Genomic DNA, 16,706 nt, shown 5'->3' on the forward strand with positions numbered 1-16,706 from the left:
CGTGTTTCAACCGAACCAGGAGAAAAAATGCCTCTTCACTCAATTGGTTACCTACAACCAATCAGAACAACGTAGTATGTGACCAGGGCCAGCTGATAAATTAAACTTTTACCGGATCCCGTAGGAAGGAAGGCAAAAACATCTTTTCGATTGACAAATGCCTTGATCGCGTTTCTCTGTTCCTCTTTCAAAATGAATGCACTGTCAATGTCTAAATGGACTCGAATCTATACATTTCAGCTCTCCAGTGGCAGCCATGTTTGTTGAAAACGAATTCAACCCGTGTGTTGGTGACGTGGTTGATTACGTTACTGTTGATCATCTGTCCATCATCGTATAAAGCCCGCCTTGACAATTTGATTGGTCCGGCTATTTCTGATCGGAGATAGTTTCTCCCCAATGGAGCGATGCCAGACCGAACTTCCCGACTTCAAATGTTGTGGGCGGGGCTAAGTTCGGTCTGGTATCCAGGCTAATCATTATCATCATCAGGCACTCAAACCAGTCGTTCTACACAGGGCTGTTTAGACAGGGATGAGAAGGGTGCCGTGGTATTTTATCCTTGTAGTATTGACCAAAGCATGGCACAGACATTTCATTAAGACCTCAGGGAACGGTGTCACCTTCTGGAAAGGGGGTATAATATGTCTCCTTTAACAGTCTACTCATGCAACCTGTGATTCTCTCATATGTTGCTCCCATATTGATGCCAGCTTTCAGCAAGGGTCTTAGAGAAGTCCGAAATTTAGAAAGTTACAAATTTACAATACTTATATATAAATATATATAAGGCTGCATAGGCTGATACCAACATGCTTCCTTTTTCAAAGAAAAATAAACAGGGAAGACAATACAAATACCAATGTTGTCTTTAAGACATGACCTTTTCCTGCTCTCCTGCTCTCCAGCATGTAGACTAAAATGTATACAGGGTCTGAAGTGCCATGCCACCGTCACAAGCCTATTGAAGAGCTCTCTAGAAAAACAGACAATTCTGAGCTATTTTCATAATCTGATTCCCTTTCAGGACCCTAGAGGGAAAAATGACCTCAATTTATTGAAGCAGGCGACCTAATCATTTATCTTCACAACTCTGACATGCATTTCTCTGTCATTACCAGTCACACTGAATAACGACTGTGACCAGAAACACGCTCTCTCCATCTCTCCATTTTGGTGTGGTTTCATATCAGAGGCTACCCCATGGGAGCGACAGCCATGACCTGCCATTTGATCACGCTGAATGCCCTACACTCACAGATGGCCAGCTTTAGAACATAGTGGCAGGGGCTGGAACCAGCAGCTGTCCTGTTTGCTTAAGTAAATAGTTGAGTGGGTCCAATTTATGCAACCACCACTTCAACAAAGGCCATTGGTAACTCAATCGGTATTTGGCCTCCTGCTCTACCCTCACCAGGAAATGCTATGTAAGCCCTTTGACAGCCCCAGTGAGAGGCACCCTGGCAGCAGGTTTTTCCACTGAAGCTAAACGATGGATCAGATTTTCTCTTGACAATCCATCAGATGAACGGTGTGATAAAAAGCAGAATCATTCCTGGAAGCAGGCTCTGAGGACTTTACCTAACCCTTTATCTTCTCTCCTTTTCTGTACGAAGTTAACCTTTTTAAAAAATGGCTTGGTATGGAGTTGTGGTTTGGAGCTAATGGTCTGTGTGTATCCCACTGTGCTATTAGAGCAATCAGGATGGAAAGATGTTGGAAAATCAATGCTATTGAAAAAAATCAATTTAATAGAAACAGCATAATAAAAAAATGGCAGGGTGAAGAACAAGTAGATTTTCCTTTGGCAGACCATCCCAGGTAGCATGGGCCACATCAGCCCTTCCTAATTGGATTGTGTGCAAAAATAGAAATGCATGAGGCACTTCGGGTGATGGGAATCTGAGATTCTGTGACAGGGCAGAAACGGGTGCAAGAGACGGGTGCAAGAGACCTTTGGAACGTACAGCATTTTGCCAAAGTAAAAAGCCATTCATATTTATCAGTCACTCTATGACAAAACAGAGGAAATGAACAACAAGGCAGTTTACAAAATGTGCTCGGCACTCTTCCTAAGGGCAATGTCAGCACAGATACTGTGTTGTCCATGGAAACAAAGCCTCTGCAGGGCAGGAAAACAAAAAAACTCCAAATCACAGGCTGATGTTTCCCTTACTTTTAAGCAAATTACCTTTGGCTGTGTATTGGCCCAATACCACTAAATCCCTCACCTTTAAGTATGTAACTGTACATTTCATATGCAAATAACAGTTCAATGTGTGTGTGCATTACAATAACAATGTCTAAGCAAGGCTTTCTCTGTGGTTTAAATTGTAGAAAAGCAATCATAGGGAAAGCTCTCTATATTTTTCTCAATTTGTTGAAGAGATTTAACACCTCAGAGAGCAACCGCAGCACTCTACACTCCAGGCATTCGCCTAGAATGACAGATCTGCAGAGTGTGTTTTACATATCTAACTCCCAATTCACTATTCATCCTCATGCAAAAGAGCATGGTCCCACAAGAATAAATCTGAAATACGGGCCTACTTTAAGGCACCTTCCTTCATTAGTATATTAACATCACAAATCTTTAAAAAACAAAAAAGCATAGATTGAGATCAAATTTTAAATGGTGGCAAAAAAAAAGAAAGAAATACTGCACAGTGTTCAAAGCTCACTGCAGCAAATGAACACAGTGAAAACCTAGTTGGAAAGACCCTTCTCACTGCAGCAAATGCTTTTCAGGGCCTTTCCAACTAGGTTTTCACTGTGATCAGACCCTGGAAAGACCTTGTCTACAAGACACAAGAGCTATGAACTATTCATTCCAAAGACATTGCTGACATTCAGTTACTTTATTTCACAGTCGTCTGATGTAACTCTGGCTGGGACCTTTCTCCCAGTGAGCAGATAGTAATACTTGATCATAATGCAATACCACAGGACATTGTGCTGTGTGCTGAGGGACTATCCTGCATGGTGCAAACCTGAATTCACTGAAAATGAATACATGGTTTGTATTTGTAAGGAATTTCACAGCAAGCTTGAGGAAACAATGCCGTCTTGTGTCATAATACTTCCAAATGACACTGTCACATTTCAAGTATCTAGGGCAAGGCCCTGCTTTTTAACCTGTCAATCTAACAAAAAAAAGTCCTGTGGTGTAATAAAATGGTGAAACAACAGTAGCATCAGGGTACAGCAGATCAGCGAACTTGAAAATCTATTTCTTATGAGATTTTTGTCAACTACGATAGTAGGCATGGAAACAGAGCAAACTGCAAGGCAGCTTGTTCTTCATTTCAACTGTAAGATTGAACACAAATACACAACACTGATGCAACATCAACAGGAATAATTGATTAACTGAACACAAACACATTTCCTCTTATGGAAATAACCTAAATGTAAAAGGTTCACTGAAGCACCTTTCTGTTGTCACTAACCTCAGACAAACAAAATAAACCCTGGTGTTAAACCCACTTTATAGCTGGATGCCTTCAGATATGGGTAGGGATGCACGATAATATCGGCACGACATCGGTATCTGCAGATAAAAGCTTCAAAACTTATGAACATTTCTGCCGATGTACCTGGCCGATAAGGTGACGTTCAAATTATGCGCACGCGAAGCAAATGTTTTGGTAACTATGAGCGCCAACAACGTAATTCAACACGTCGGCTGTGTGGCAGTACTTCACAGTATCAGAGGATGTTGACATGCTATTTGTCAGGAAACTTTTCAGGAGATGGAAGAGGAGACGACAGCTTGGCCATAACGTAGGTTGCATGCATAGATGCAGACCACCCGCGTGCAACGCTTTGCAACATTACCTGTCGCGCGCTAATAGAAGTTAATAAGTTGCTAGTTAGCTAGACAACACTAGCTAGTTAGCTTGCATGCTACGTGACACCAGCGAAGTTGATGATCTCATTTGACGGGATGCGAAACGTTATGTCACGAGCCCACGCTATCTGTACATGGCTTACTTTTGCATATGGAATTTATATAGCTAACTTGGCAATCCCCTTACATAGATTAGTCTAGAAATCCTAGAAGGGATGTTATTAAACTGTAAGTCAGTTAACCAACGTTAGCTTGCCAAGTTAGCCAAGTTGCATTTCCAGAGTGTAGTTGTTCAAGTTGGTACTGTTCAAGTATGAAAATTGTGACGTGAAAATATAAATAAATCTGCCATATTTGAAATCATTTCAATAGTTTCATGAGTGAATGTCTATTTCTAAAATGATACAAATCAAGTTTTTAATGTCCTGTATCTACAGCAATACCCTATCATAATAACAGATTACAGACATCCCAAGTCTGACGTCTGTAATCTGAGGGAGAGTACCCCAAAAAACGAAAATATAAGACACATTTTACAACAGACTATACAAAGGTGTACCCCTGTCTTAGAAAAGTAAATCACAATGACAGTCTTGCTCGCTGTACAATCTGTAACAGTGATTTCAGCATTGCCCATGGCGGGTTAAATTACTGTAAAAGACATGTTGAGGTGAGTTCAACAATTTTCATTTCATGTGCATATTATTCAGGCCGGCTAGTTGCCAGGGCTACATGAAAACAACAATCTCCTTAGACCTGTTTAAAGTTGCAATGAAATACAAATAAAAGCAGTTAACATAAATAGTATAAGCAGCATATAAATAGTAAAAGTAATCTAAATATTTTAACATAATTAACAAAGAATTGCATAGGGCTATAGCCTATAGAATGATATTATGCTTTTATATCTTTTAGGAACCACAACTTGTGGTTTTTCGGGGGGGGGTAGGTTTCGGGATACCTCCCTGAAATGACTTTTTGCAGGTTGGGATGTCTGAGATGAATTCTAGTAAAGGAGAGACTTTTCAATAATAAAAAAGCAGAGGTGTATATATCGGCATCGGCCAAAATGAGCTTGTAAATATCGGCATATCGGATATCGGCTAAAATTCAATATCGTGCATCCCTAGATATGGGTCTTCTAAAACCTTACTGGATAAACCGATTTTAACCTGGGCCGTCAAAGGCAACTCCCTTTTAGTGTCTGGAGGAGCCCAAGTCAATGTCTTGACCTGCTGAATGATTAGGACAAGGTCTTCAGGGGTTTACTACGGTCTTCAATCCTTATGTGTATCAGGTATTCATTTTAGCATTTTCGAAAATACTGGATCTCTGGAATACAAAACTGAAAACAATCCAGCACAAAGCTGAGACTAAACATGATTTGCCAGTACCAATAACCATAATAAACAAGCAGAAGAGGCTTAACCTTAAAATCTATAATTGAGATCTGGCCTATTGACAAGAAGACTGACTCAATATTTATAATAACTTAGAATAGTAACTGTATAGAACATGATAGGATGATACACAATACCTGGCGCAACCTTATGCCCATCAGTATATATATATCCATGATATAGTCCAACAGGCAACAGTATCTAGGCTACTAAGTGTTCCTGTGGCTCAGCCAGTAGTGAGGTCTGGTATGGCCATGGTACCCATACCCAGGGAGCACACACACATGAAAATGTATTATACTTATATTACAATATAATATAAGTTGCTATAGTAACTAAGATAAAAGTGTCTTCTAAATGAGTACATTATTGCATTACATTAGTGTATTATGCTATACAGTTTTTACCAAGCTGTGGATTCTGTGAATTGATTCTGACAAACAAGATCATTCAGAAACAAAAAGCTCCATTACAGTTCAAGCAGTTTAAGAGTGTCTGATGATTATTGCTACTTCTTTCAAGGACCATCAACTTTCATTTCTAACAGGGAGTGCCGTTATGTACACACAGCCTGCAGATATACAGGCCTGGATCATACATACAATTTCAGGTGTTGAGATGAGATCCTGTCTACTGTCAGGCTGCTATGCACACTGTGAAATCAAGGAACCACATCCAGTAGGGGCACAGGAATGGCATGGAAATGTAAAACGGCTGCCTGCATTCCAGAACCACAAGTTCGGTGCTGCACTCTAGGCCAAAGTCCAAAATATCACATCAAGGGGGAGCACATTATGCAACCGCCGAAAAAGTCCAAATCAGCTGGCTAAAGAATGTCCAGGACAAAGTGTGACTAACATCTAGCAAAAACCTCTATTTATACCGTTAACCAAACTATATAGGGGATGCAACAAATGAAATATCAAAGGGAGCTACAACATCTCAGCTTATTAAAATGAGGCCACACGTTGCAAGCCAGGCAACCGTCTTAAACTCTGTTACCTAATGTGGCACAGAGCCATTTCAATTTAACAGAACATGTCCGCCATACAAAATGACCAACCACGGGTGATTGTTTTGGTCTGACATTTACTTAAATGGTAAATTGTGAAACTGTAAATTTTATGATGTTGTTGGTCGAACATTGACTGGCACACTGATAGAAACCTGTTAATTTATGTTTCCCCGTAAGCGAGCAAACACCAATGTGCATAGCTAATGAAAGTGGTCTTTCACAAATCTGTGGCAATCTCAGTAATCAGATGGTCTGTGGATGGGCTGTCTGAGGCAGAAACTAAACTGCAACCAACTCACATTTCTGTAAGCAACTGAACCAAAGCTAAGCTGCAAGGTAGACTAATCCGAAAACACTTGGGTGATATGAGATCCGAAACTAAGGGTGCAACGAATTAACGACATAGTCAACTAAAATCAATGACCAAATTAGTTGCCAAAAAATGTAACTGTTGATTAGTTGGTGACGTCATTGCGTGTTTTTTGTGCAGACTCAGATACTCAGACAAGCTACGTTACTTTACAAGAGTGATCAACAGTGATGGCAAACCTTCACAACTCAAAACCTCAGAAGTGTGGCAGCGTTTTACTCTTAACGTCGCCATGAAGGTTGTGAATGGCAACATTTGTACAGCTGACCTTGCATGGCATAGGAGAACATCAGTTAGGGCTTATGTCCACCAAACTAGTTTTTTTTTTGCGCTGGCAGTACTTATCTCAGTGTGGTTCAGCGCAAACAGCGCCCTCAGCTGAAAAACGCCCTCAGTGTAGAATGTTTCTTTCCGCTCAGCTCCCAGCTCGTTCAGTTGAAAACTTTTGGGCTTGTCAATGTCACCTCTCACTTGCCGGCCAACTACACTTGAGGACATTAATTATCAACAGTGGCAGCAGTGGTAGAGGAAAACCCAGTCAAACCAGTCATATGTGACGAGCCACAACAACCAAACCGTAAACTACAAACCCTGGAGGGATGATGGCTTCTTTGTTTGTACAAGGGCTGCAACAACTAATCGACCTAATCAACTAAAATCGCCTATAAAAATAGTTGCCAACTAACTTAGTAGTCGCTTAGTTAGTGATGTTATTAAGCACATCAGCATGTTTAAATCTAGGGGCATTTCACCAAATCCTGGCCTTTGCTAAAAGGGTCGTCCGCTGCATTGCAATAATGCAGAGTTGACCAGCCCAGTTGATCATCTGCTATAGGTATTTGAAAAGGAAATATGGGCTCTGTGGAAGGAGATTTCGCTAACTTTAGTTCAAACTCAAATTAAGTATGATTATAGCAATGCTTGCACAACATGCTGAAAGATGGGAACTTCCACCAAAATGATGATTCAACTTTAGTGGCCATTTCAATATCAACATCTTGTTTGTCACTAATTCACTATGTTGGTGTAATTAGCCTAAATTGTGGCATAAACTTATTAGAAAATCAAGAAATGATGTTGATTATGCTGTCTCCAGCAATGCTATGTGCATGACGTAGATAATTAGGAAAACAGGTACAAGCGACTTTTGTCTCAACTAGGGATGGGCATTCGATTAAATTGTCTTAATCGATCGTCGGGAGAATTAACGATCGATTTTCGATTAATCATTAATATTTTTATATTAAAATTCACTATTTATAGGCTATATTAAAATGCAGTGAAAATAGAAAAAACATTCCTCATTGAGATCTTTATTACAAGATGACCAACTCTTGTGGCAGTTAAACTTACAAGATGGACAACTCTTGTGGCAGTTAAACGGGATCCGTTCAACCTTACACTTGAAAATATGCGCTGCTGTAGCTACTCTTAAGCAGCGGAGCCGACAGCTAGAAGCCGGTGCTCATAAACACAACTTTTTTTTTCTCTCTAACTAATTCATCTCACATTTTGAAATTCATTCATCTAGATTCATCGTGATTAAAAGTTTGTTTTCTTCTAAAGACTAAATCTTATAAATTAACGAGTAATCACTTCAGACAGCGTGTATTTTAGACACTGTTGTTTAATTGTATTTTTTTCGTGCTCTCTCGCCGTCATACAAGGAATGTATGCGAGACACAATGGTGCCCCTCGACGGTAAATCGTAAGAATTGTCTCCGAAGAGTCAGCCCACCGTCTTCAACTATGTTGATGGACCGACAGTCACCGGCAACCTAAACTGCTACAGCGTTGGTAACCTTTTCACGGACTGGTCTAGTTAATTTCCTAGAGAAGTCGTGGAGTGTGGGTTGGAGACCATCTAACCTGGGACTGATTTCTGTCGGGTGCTTTGCATTAAGGTGATAACTTAAAGACGAGCTGCTTCTGTGATAGCTACATTCAGCTTGACAAATGCTACATACAACTTTAGTTTTGTCGATTGTTCGTTCATTTTGCCTCTTAAACAGAAACTTTCCGCCCAACAATCCCTCAGCTCTCTCCATCTTCAACTACCGTCTCGGTCTCTTCTATCTAACTGACTGCAGACACGCGGCAGTTTCGTGCCATGGGTCAACGCGCACCGGAAGTAAACAAAGTTGCGTTAACTGCGTTCAAATATTTTATTGCATTAATCTCGGCCACAATAATCTCATAAAATAACACGTTAACTTTGACAGAACTAAAAAAAATAAATTAGACGCACACTACGCAACAGAACATGCATTAGTTTTAATCGATGAAAAAATTATTTCATCGAGGAAATTCTTAATGATCAATTAATCGATCGTCGATTAATTATGCCCATCCCTAGTCTCAACACAGACGCTGAATGTAAATCTTGCTATAATAAATCTACGAGATTTTGCTATTCCTCACTTGAACCCAACTTTGGTTTGGCAGTTTGTTTTATTACATCCTATGCTTTACATTGAAGTGTCACCAGTGTTTGGGATTTTTTCCCCCCACAGTGCCCAGGGCTCTGGACCTGTTTATTTTCTCATGATAAGTGCAGTGACGTGATACAGAAAAGTCCGTTAAACATTGCCCTAAAAAGAAAACAATGGAAACGATATTTTTCAAACTCTTTTGGATAAATGCATCAATTCATGTATCAATGTAGTGAATGTAATGTTTTATGATTTGTTTCAATTAGTATCAGCCAAGTACTGGACATTTGCTACAATTTCAGTTAGCTACTTAGTTAGCACAAGCCATGTTAATATCCGGAAGTGCTGGTAGATGGTTTTGGTAACATGGCAACAAACGCTTGAGAGAAACTATCTAAAAATTAGGTTGTGAGCGCTGCCGTCACAAAAAAAATGTATCTGGTGAACGCAGGCTGCAAAGCGCCATCTGAAGAGCAGGCGCATTGGCTCTCTGGATGATCAAGACTCATCTTGTGAAGTTAGTATACCAGCTAGCTAATGTTTATGAGCTCTAATGTTTTCAATTTTGAAATACATTTTCTCTTGATTAATGAATTGTTAATGACGTTGAACATACAATATAGCAAATAATCTTGTTCACATTCCAAATGTGCCCTAATTTTACAATGTGAAACAAGAGCCTGTCAACTATTTTGAAATTCTCTGCGTAAAAGCTTGTATCGTTGTCATGGCAACGTGTATGGCTGGAGATTGTGTTACTGGTGAGTGCACAAGTTTAAGAGAACACTGGAGAATTTGATACTTTCTGAATCACCAAAGATTTCTACAACTCATGTCTATGTGTGCTTGCCAAATGTGTGAATTAATTTGAACAAGTTATTGGTTTGTTGGATCTCGTAATAAAATCATAAATGGCTTTCTTCAAAGGAAGCAGACTTGTACTCCTCAGCAAGCAACTGTCCAGACTGAATTAGTCCTAAACATTCATTAAAAGACGTATTTTTTTTAATGAAGCTCAAGATCATCTTTATTGTTGGTCAGCATGCCTAAAAAAGCCTCAAACTATATTTAAAAGTAGACAGATCAGAGCCATTAAGTTATTCAACTTCATAATCCAAATAGATTATTAAATTATCAAAATAGTCGTTAGTTGCAGCCCCATCTGAAACCACCACCCTTCTCAAAAATCCCAATATGGTGTTTACATCACAGATGTCCAGAGACGGGCATCCCTGCCAACTAATTATTTTACATAAGCACATCACATGGACTGGAAGGGATGGACTAGGGAACTTAAGTATTGAGGAAATTAAGGCTAACCTCTCTTGCAGCACTTTCAAAATTCCAAATTCCAAAAGTTACACTAGGCTATAACCCATGGCAAAGATGTGACATATCTTCTTTTCTTACTTATTTATACTCCATGACCATGACTCCAAACTAAGTCCACATAATAAGCTGTGTGCATTGCATGGCCACAGTTACAACCCTTCTGTTACTGTGCTGTTTCTTTTTAAGCAGACATGGCATTGTTACAATTCCCAAACTCCATGGGCATTCAGCACATTTTTCCTCAACACTGGCCTATTCCTCTTAGCTAAAAATAAGCGTGAAGTCAGACATTCCTAATTTTAACGAGACTGGTAGAGAGTAGGAGTGTCACTAAGACCAATACAGCCAAATCATTATTCATGGGGAAAAAATTATTAAAAACATAGAACAGGACTAAAAGCAAACAATAATGTACTAACAAATACAAACGTATACAAGTGAACAGTCAAGTTGTGTCACTTAGCCTAACAATGAAGATTGTTGCTTGGGGACACTGTATGAGTATTAATGGTTAATGTTTTAAAATAAATTCATTTTTAAACATTAACAGCACTACTCAGAAAAGTTGTGTTTTCACAGTGGCACAAGCATAAACTATCATGGTGTTAGAAATACTACCCTATAATTGCATAAAATGGTATCCATATACATCAAACTGGGGTGAAGTCACAGAGCTTATAGGAAAACAATTCTGCATCCCTGTGATGCAACTCAGAAACCACTTTCCTTTCAAAAGGTTGCTTTATTAGCCTGTTAGGATAATCTATGACATGTGCAGTGCTGGTAAAATACACACATCCCCATTCTACTAACTTCACAAAAACGATGACAGACTTCTTCTAACACAGAATGTTCAGACTTCTACTAACACAATGCTGAAACATTTTCCACTGTGAAAGGATACTGTAATGTTACTGTAATTCATGTCCACAAGTTCTAGTGTGACAATCCCTGGAGATCTGTTTTAGTCACATGTACTGATGTCAAAATATCAGACAGATGTAGGTAGCCTAGTTATAAATACTGTGGCTACTACTAAAAGCTAATGCCAATGTTTACTCTGCGCAAAAGAATGGGTTTGTATCATGTTGGTATGGGACAATCTGTAGGCATGTCTTTTAAAGGAGCTATAGTAAATTAAACTTCACGTGCTCCCAGAGACCGGGTGAGGTGATAAGAACTGTAATTGCATGACATTGCCTATAATTAGTCACCATTTATCTTTTAAAATCTTACAAATCTTATTACAGGTATATTGTCGAGATGTTGTTTTTTTCGGCTATTAAACAGTATTGAGACAGAGACTTGTTTTCTATCAGACTGCAGAAATCTCAGTGACGCCAACTAGACAAATGGGGTTGATCAGAGTGTTGAGGTAACCTACAGGTCAAGCAAGACAGTTGGACAAGAGACTTTGTGTGTTAAATTGCTAACGCAAGTTGGCGACCTTACTGGAGTTTTGTCTGGCGGTTTGTTATCAATAAAGCACTACTTATGCTAACCAAAAACCCAAAGGTGTGTTTTTCGTATATAAGGCACAACAAAAACCACACTGTCGACGTAACGTCAACTGAATAGTACTCACATAAATACCCTCAACATGGCTAACCTTAACTAGCAGAGTTGTTTTGGCAAAACTAGCAAGCGTCTGTGTTAATAAAGCTAACTGCTAAAGTTAGTGCTACTTCTGAAACAGATACACTATCTAGTCGTTATACAGGTTAATTGACTACATTTCACAATGATTGCTCCACTGAATCATGCATTTATGCAGTTAGTTACTCAAACTTACTGAAATCTCCTCTCTTATCCCATTTCCCCGCTTAATTACGTTAGCTATCTTTAACATGCCCGATTCTTGGTAAGCAAGGCCTAAGACAAGTTCTTTTGAGATGGCTAACGATGCCTAGCGATTGGGGTGATTACCGCGAGGATTGGCTAAGATAATAAAACCAAATCAACTAATGTTACACATCGTTAGCATGAACTTATGTCTGACACTTTTCACCAACATGGCTGATAACGTTGATCGTTATCTGAAGTATCTTCACAACAGTTGGTAAACTGGCTTGCAATGTGTCGTGAGCCCTAAGGCTATCCAACACATGTCCTGTGTGTGACCAGCTAGCTAACGATAGTTAGCGACCTGAAGTTAGCTTGTTTTGTCATATAGTCTGTTCAAACAGCTTGTCATACATGACTGTGGGAGAAACCTGATTACATTCGTGTTGACTTGTCATTGCATTATAATACACAGAAGGCTACCTTCCACGACAACATGTATGCAGTCAGGAAGATTATACAATTTCACCACCAAGCTAGCTAGCCAACTACAACCGTTAGCCGTACTGCTATCTGTCTAGCTAACGCTATCTGCCTAGCTGTCGGTGTCGACAATGCCTTCAGAGTCAATCAAATGAACATGTCATATGCTAAGTTAGTTGTTGCTCTGATCAAAATACAGGTGCTGTGTTGCATTTAGCATAATATGTTCGTTAATAATACATTGATGTAATTACTGTGAAAATATATTGTTCAATCTGAAATATGTAGCATGCTGTAATCAACTTCAGGGATCCTTAAACAAAGAGCTTAAGACTGTGCATGCACTGTACCAAATAGCTAGCTCGCTAGCAACTGGGTAGCTAATGCAAGATAGTAGTTAGGCAATGCTAGCAGGGTGGTTTGTCTTTCAGATAACGTAAGCGAAAATTATTTCTATAATCACTTACCCCGCTTGCTAACCCCAATCCAACGACGTATTATGTACATTCCATAAATACAGAAAGTATATATAGTCGTGAATTATACACAATCGTTGATAAAAACCAACTCAAATCGTTGTACTCCCAAGGCATCCAGCAGCAGGAGAAAGGAAAGGCCAGCAATTCACTGGACTGCAGCCATCACACTTCAGGATCCCGTTCCAAAATGGAAATACCGGCTAAAATGGGCATATTCTCGAAATTCAAGTTTAACGATCTTAATTTTCCCAACAGTAAATCCAAAACCGAGACGATTTCCAAAACATGTTATTTCCTTTGGTTGCGTTTCCTCGTATCTTCTTGATGACCGTGTATATCTTTCAGCACTGGAGATGGATACAATGTAACCAAGAGGCAGAGTGGAGTGCCACGAAATCCAGGAAAAGATTCCAGTTGGATTGAACCGTTGAAGGAAAACGGCATTAGGAAGACTCGGAACTGGAGTTCTAACAAGCACCTTATTCACGTGCAAAAAAAGAAAAACAACAACCAAAACCACAGGTTGACAGAAAAGCACAATAGGCTATAAACAATAACAACATAACATTTCTAACTGTTTAAAACTAAGGTTAGGTAATAAATATGTTATTCAGATATATCATGTCATGGAGAAAGTCTTTATCACATAACACCAATAATAATACTGATTATAAAAAATAAAATTAAATAAATAATAATAATAGGGTAATAACAATACAAACCCATGAGCAGTAGGATATTCTATTAGAGCAAGCTAAAGACATTTTTTTTATATGTTTTTCTTCTGTATGTTATAATTCCATCTACTATATTTCATACAGTGATCTAGTAAGCAAAATATATTTGAATGAATTAATCAATTAATGAAATGTGTATTGTCAAATAGATAGCAGCACTCCATCACAGTCAATGTTGTTAACATCAATAAATCAACATCATTTCTTTGAATGGTGATAATATCATGTATTCTATTCATCTCTCAGAAATGAGGAGTGTATCCTAGAAGTACTATTTAAATGAGGCACAACCTTTTAACCCTATTCCTCTTCAACCGTATAACCTGGATTCTTCCACTTATTTTATACAGATGTCAGCCACTTACCATAGAAGAGGAGCATTTTTTAATAGGAGAGCACCCACAGAGATATTGTAGGAAGATTTTACAAGCAAATGTGTCACGCCATTTGTCATGTATTACCAGAGACAACCTCTGTTGTTTACTTGCTTCAAGTGAGGTGCCAAAAGGAGATTTTTAGTGCTGTTGCCCTAGCAACATGAATATGATAATGTTGGCTTTGACGTGACAGAGAGAAATCATCTCAATAACAAACAGATACAACAGGAACAGGGTGGCTGGGGGAAAACTGAATTAATGGGATCATTTTCACAACGTGAATGCAGCCAGCAAAGCAGAACTGTCTTCCACCTTCCTGTTTCCTTTATAAATTCATGCTCGCGGCTAGCACTGGCACCCACAAGGAAACAACTCTCATATAAAAGTTAAATAACAGACATTGCAGTGGCAGAGACCATAGAGGATTCTCTAGCTCCGAGGCATTATCTCGAAAAGGATGTTAAATCTACTTGGTTCAGCCAAATTTGGTATGTCAGAGACACATATACAGGTATCTTACATTTACGAAATGGGCATATAAATGACATTGACATCATCTGTAATATAATTTTCCATCTCTTCCCGACTGTACAACTCAGTATAAGAGTTTGGAGCCAATTGACAGATTAACTACCCCAACCTCTAAAACACATTCACTAATGTCAGATACATTCAAAAGCTGCAAAAGTAAAATTGCTAGTATAACAAACTTTTAGGAGTAGGCTAACTCGGAGAACTACATCTTGCACTTGCAATTTGTGGCCATTCAGATGCATGAAGTAATGGGTCTCTCTGTAGACTGCACTGCATTTAAATGGGGCTGTTAATGACTTTTGCAACATGTTTTCTAAAGATGTGATCCAACGCTGCCTTGGCTCTATGTTGGAATCTTTCCTTTGGCTACACCTATTGCCTGCCAGCAGACTGTAATGGCCAGAAATGTCCTTGTCTGGACATCAGAAAAAGATGAATGACAGCATACATTTATCTAAACAGGTTGATTAGCTGTAGCAAAAAGGCGGTGAAGATTCATTAAAAGTTCAAAACATCTGAAATGTGTTATCCAATTACACAATCACATGTCAACACGTATAGAATGTACTGGTACACATGTCAGCCTGTTATGGTTCTTCAAACCCTATTTCTGACAGAAGTAGTCTTAGCTGTACAGTTTTAAATGTTCATGCTAGGATCTAGGAAGAAGGATTTTGAAGGTTGTCTGTGGGTGGTCGTTGGTGAGTTTGGAAAGCAGGGGGGTTCAGAAAGACTAATGGACAGGCCCATTTCACAGTGAAAACAGTTATGATTTGTTAACAGGTACACTTTGGGTAACGATGTGAGTAACACACATTTTCTAATCCGTCTGAATATTGTCCGAAAAGATTATTGCTATGCAATGGTACATTAATTAAACAGCCCTTGTTTTCTAATCTGTTGGTGAACATGTTACTTTTCTTCAAATACATTCCCAGATCCATAGGTGAAAATGAATATGCAAGATGCATAGATGTACATATATGAATAAATACTCATTAGAGATATGGGTTAAGATTTGGATTCATGGTGCAAATTTCAATTCACCCATGTTAACAATCTGCTCTTAAAATGAGTCAACGCTGAAAATAAACACGTAGAAAGGAGACATTATTCACTCTCCTGAGTAAAGTACTCTGTGGCTTGCCAGACGTTCTTGTGCAACCAAAGCTTCTGAAGATACATGGAGTTTCCAGCACCCATAATCCTCTGTCACTTCTATAATCTCCATCATTGGATAAAAGATGGGTGGCAAATCTGTGGTCAGTTTTGATTTTGAGGCTGACTTGTTAGTCTGACCTCTTACAGAACTGCATCAAATGGGCCATTCAGATGCTCAGAAACATAAATAAACCATTACAGTGCTAAAGAATGATGAAAAACCCACATTGCCTTGTCACACAGAAGTCAAAATATTGGGCCTTCCCTTATTTACTACTTCCAGGTCTACACCCATGTGTGTCAATAGAATTTATATACAGGTTGAATGGTGTTCCGAATTGGCAGTTTGAAATGGCAGTTTATAAACAAGGAATTTTCAATGTGTTTCATTCTTGAATCACTACTGTTGTTATTTAACGTCAATATTGCCTTGCCTTCCTAAAGAGAGGTAAACAGCGGTTTCTCTCAGCTCTAACAGAAGAAGCTGTCTGTGGCCGTCTTGCACTGCTACTTCGTATAGAGAGGTCTCTGTGTGTGGGTTTCCCCTGCCAGAAGTACAGTTCTTTGCACCCTTCCTTTTCCAGAGTTGAGAGAGCAAATGCCTGAATAACACTGAATACATTTTTTTTTTCCTTGGGGGAGGGGGTTGCCTGCTAGGAAACTGCTAATTGAGAACAGGAAGACCTGCTGCTTGCATTCCATCCGTGAGACTTCATTCGCTTTTGAAAAGCTCACCACTGGACCCAGCCCTTGA

The 16,706-nt window shown here is 39.1% G+C and overlaps 1 protein-coding gene across 1 annotated transcript in view; it reads right to left on the reverse strand.

The window, feature by feature from the left end:
* Positions 1 to 13,588, reverse strand: part of LOC105892919 (zinc finger protein 609) — a 70,370-nt gene extending 56,782 nt beyond the window's left edge. The window contains exon 1 of the mRNA XM_012819238.3: positions 13,132 to 13,588. The gene's annotated coding sequence lies outside the window, so the exon portion shown is untranslated. The remainder of the gene's footprint in view (positions 1 to 13,131) is intronic.
* Between the last annotated feature and the right edge of the window lie 3,118 nt (positions 13,589 to 16,706).

Source organism: Clupea harengus, chromosome 6 (assembly GCF_900700415.2).
Source record: "Clupea harengus chromosome 6, Ch_v2.0.2, whole genome shotgun sequence".
Classification (NCBI taxonomy): Eukaryota; Metazoa; Chordata; class Actinopteri; order Clupeiformes; family Clupeidae; genus Clupea; species Clupea harengus.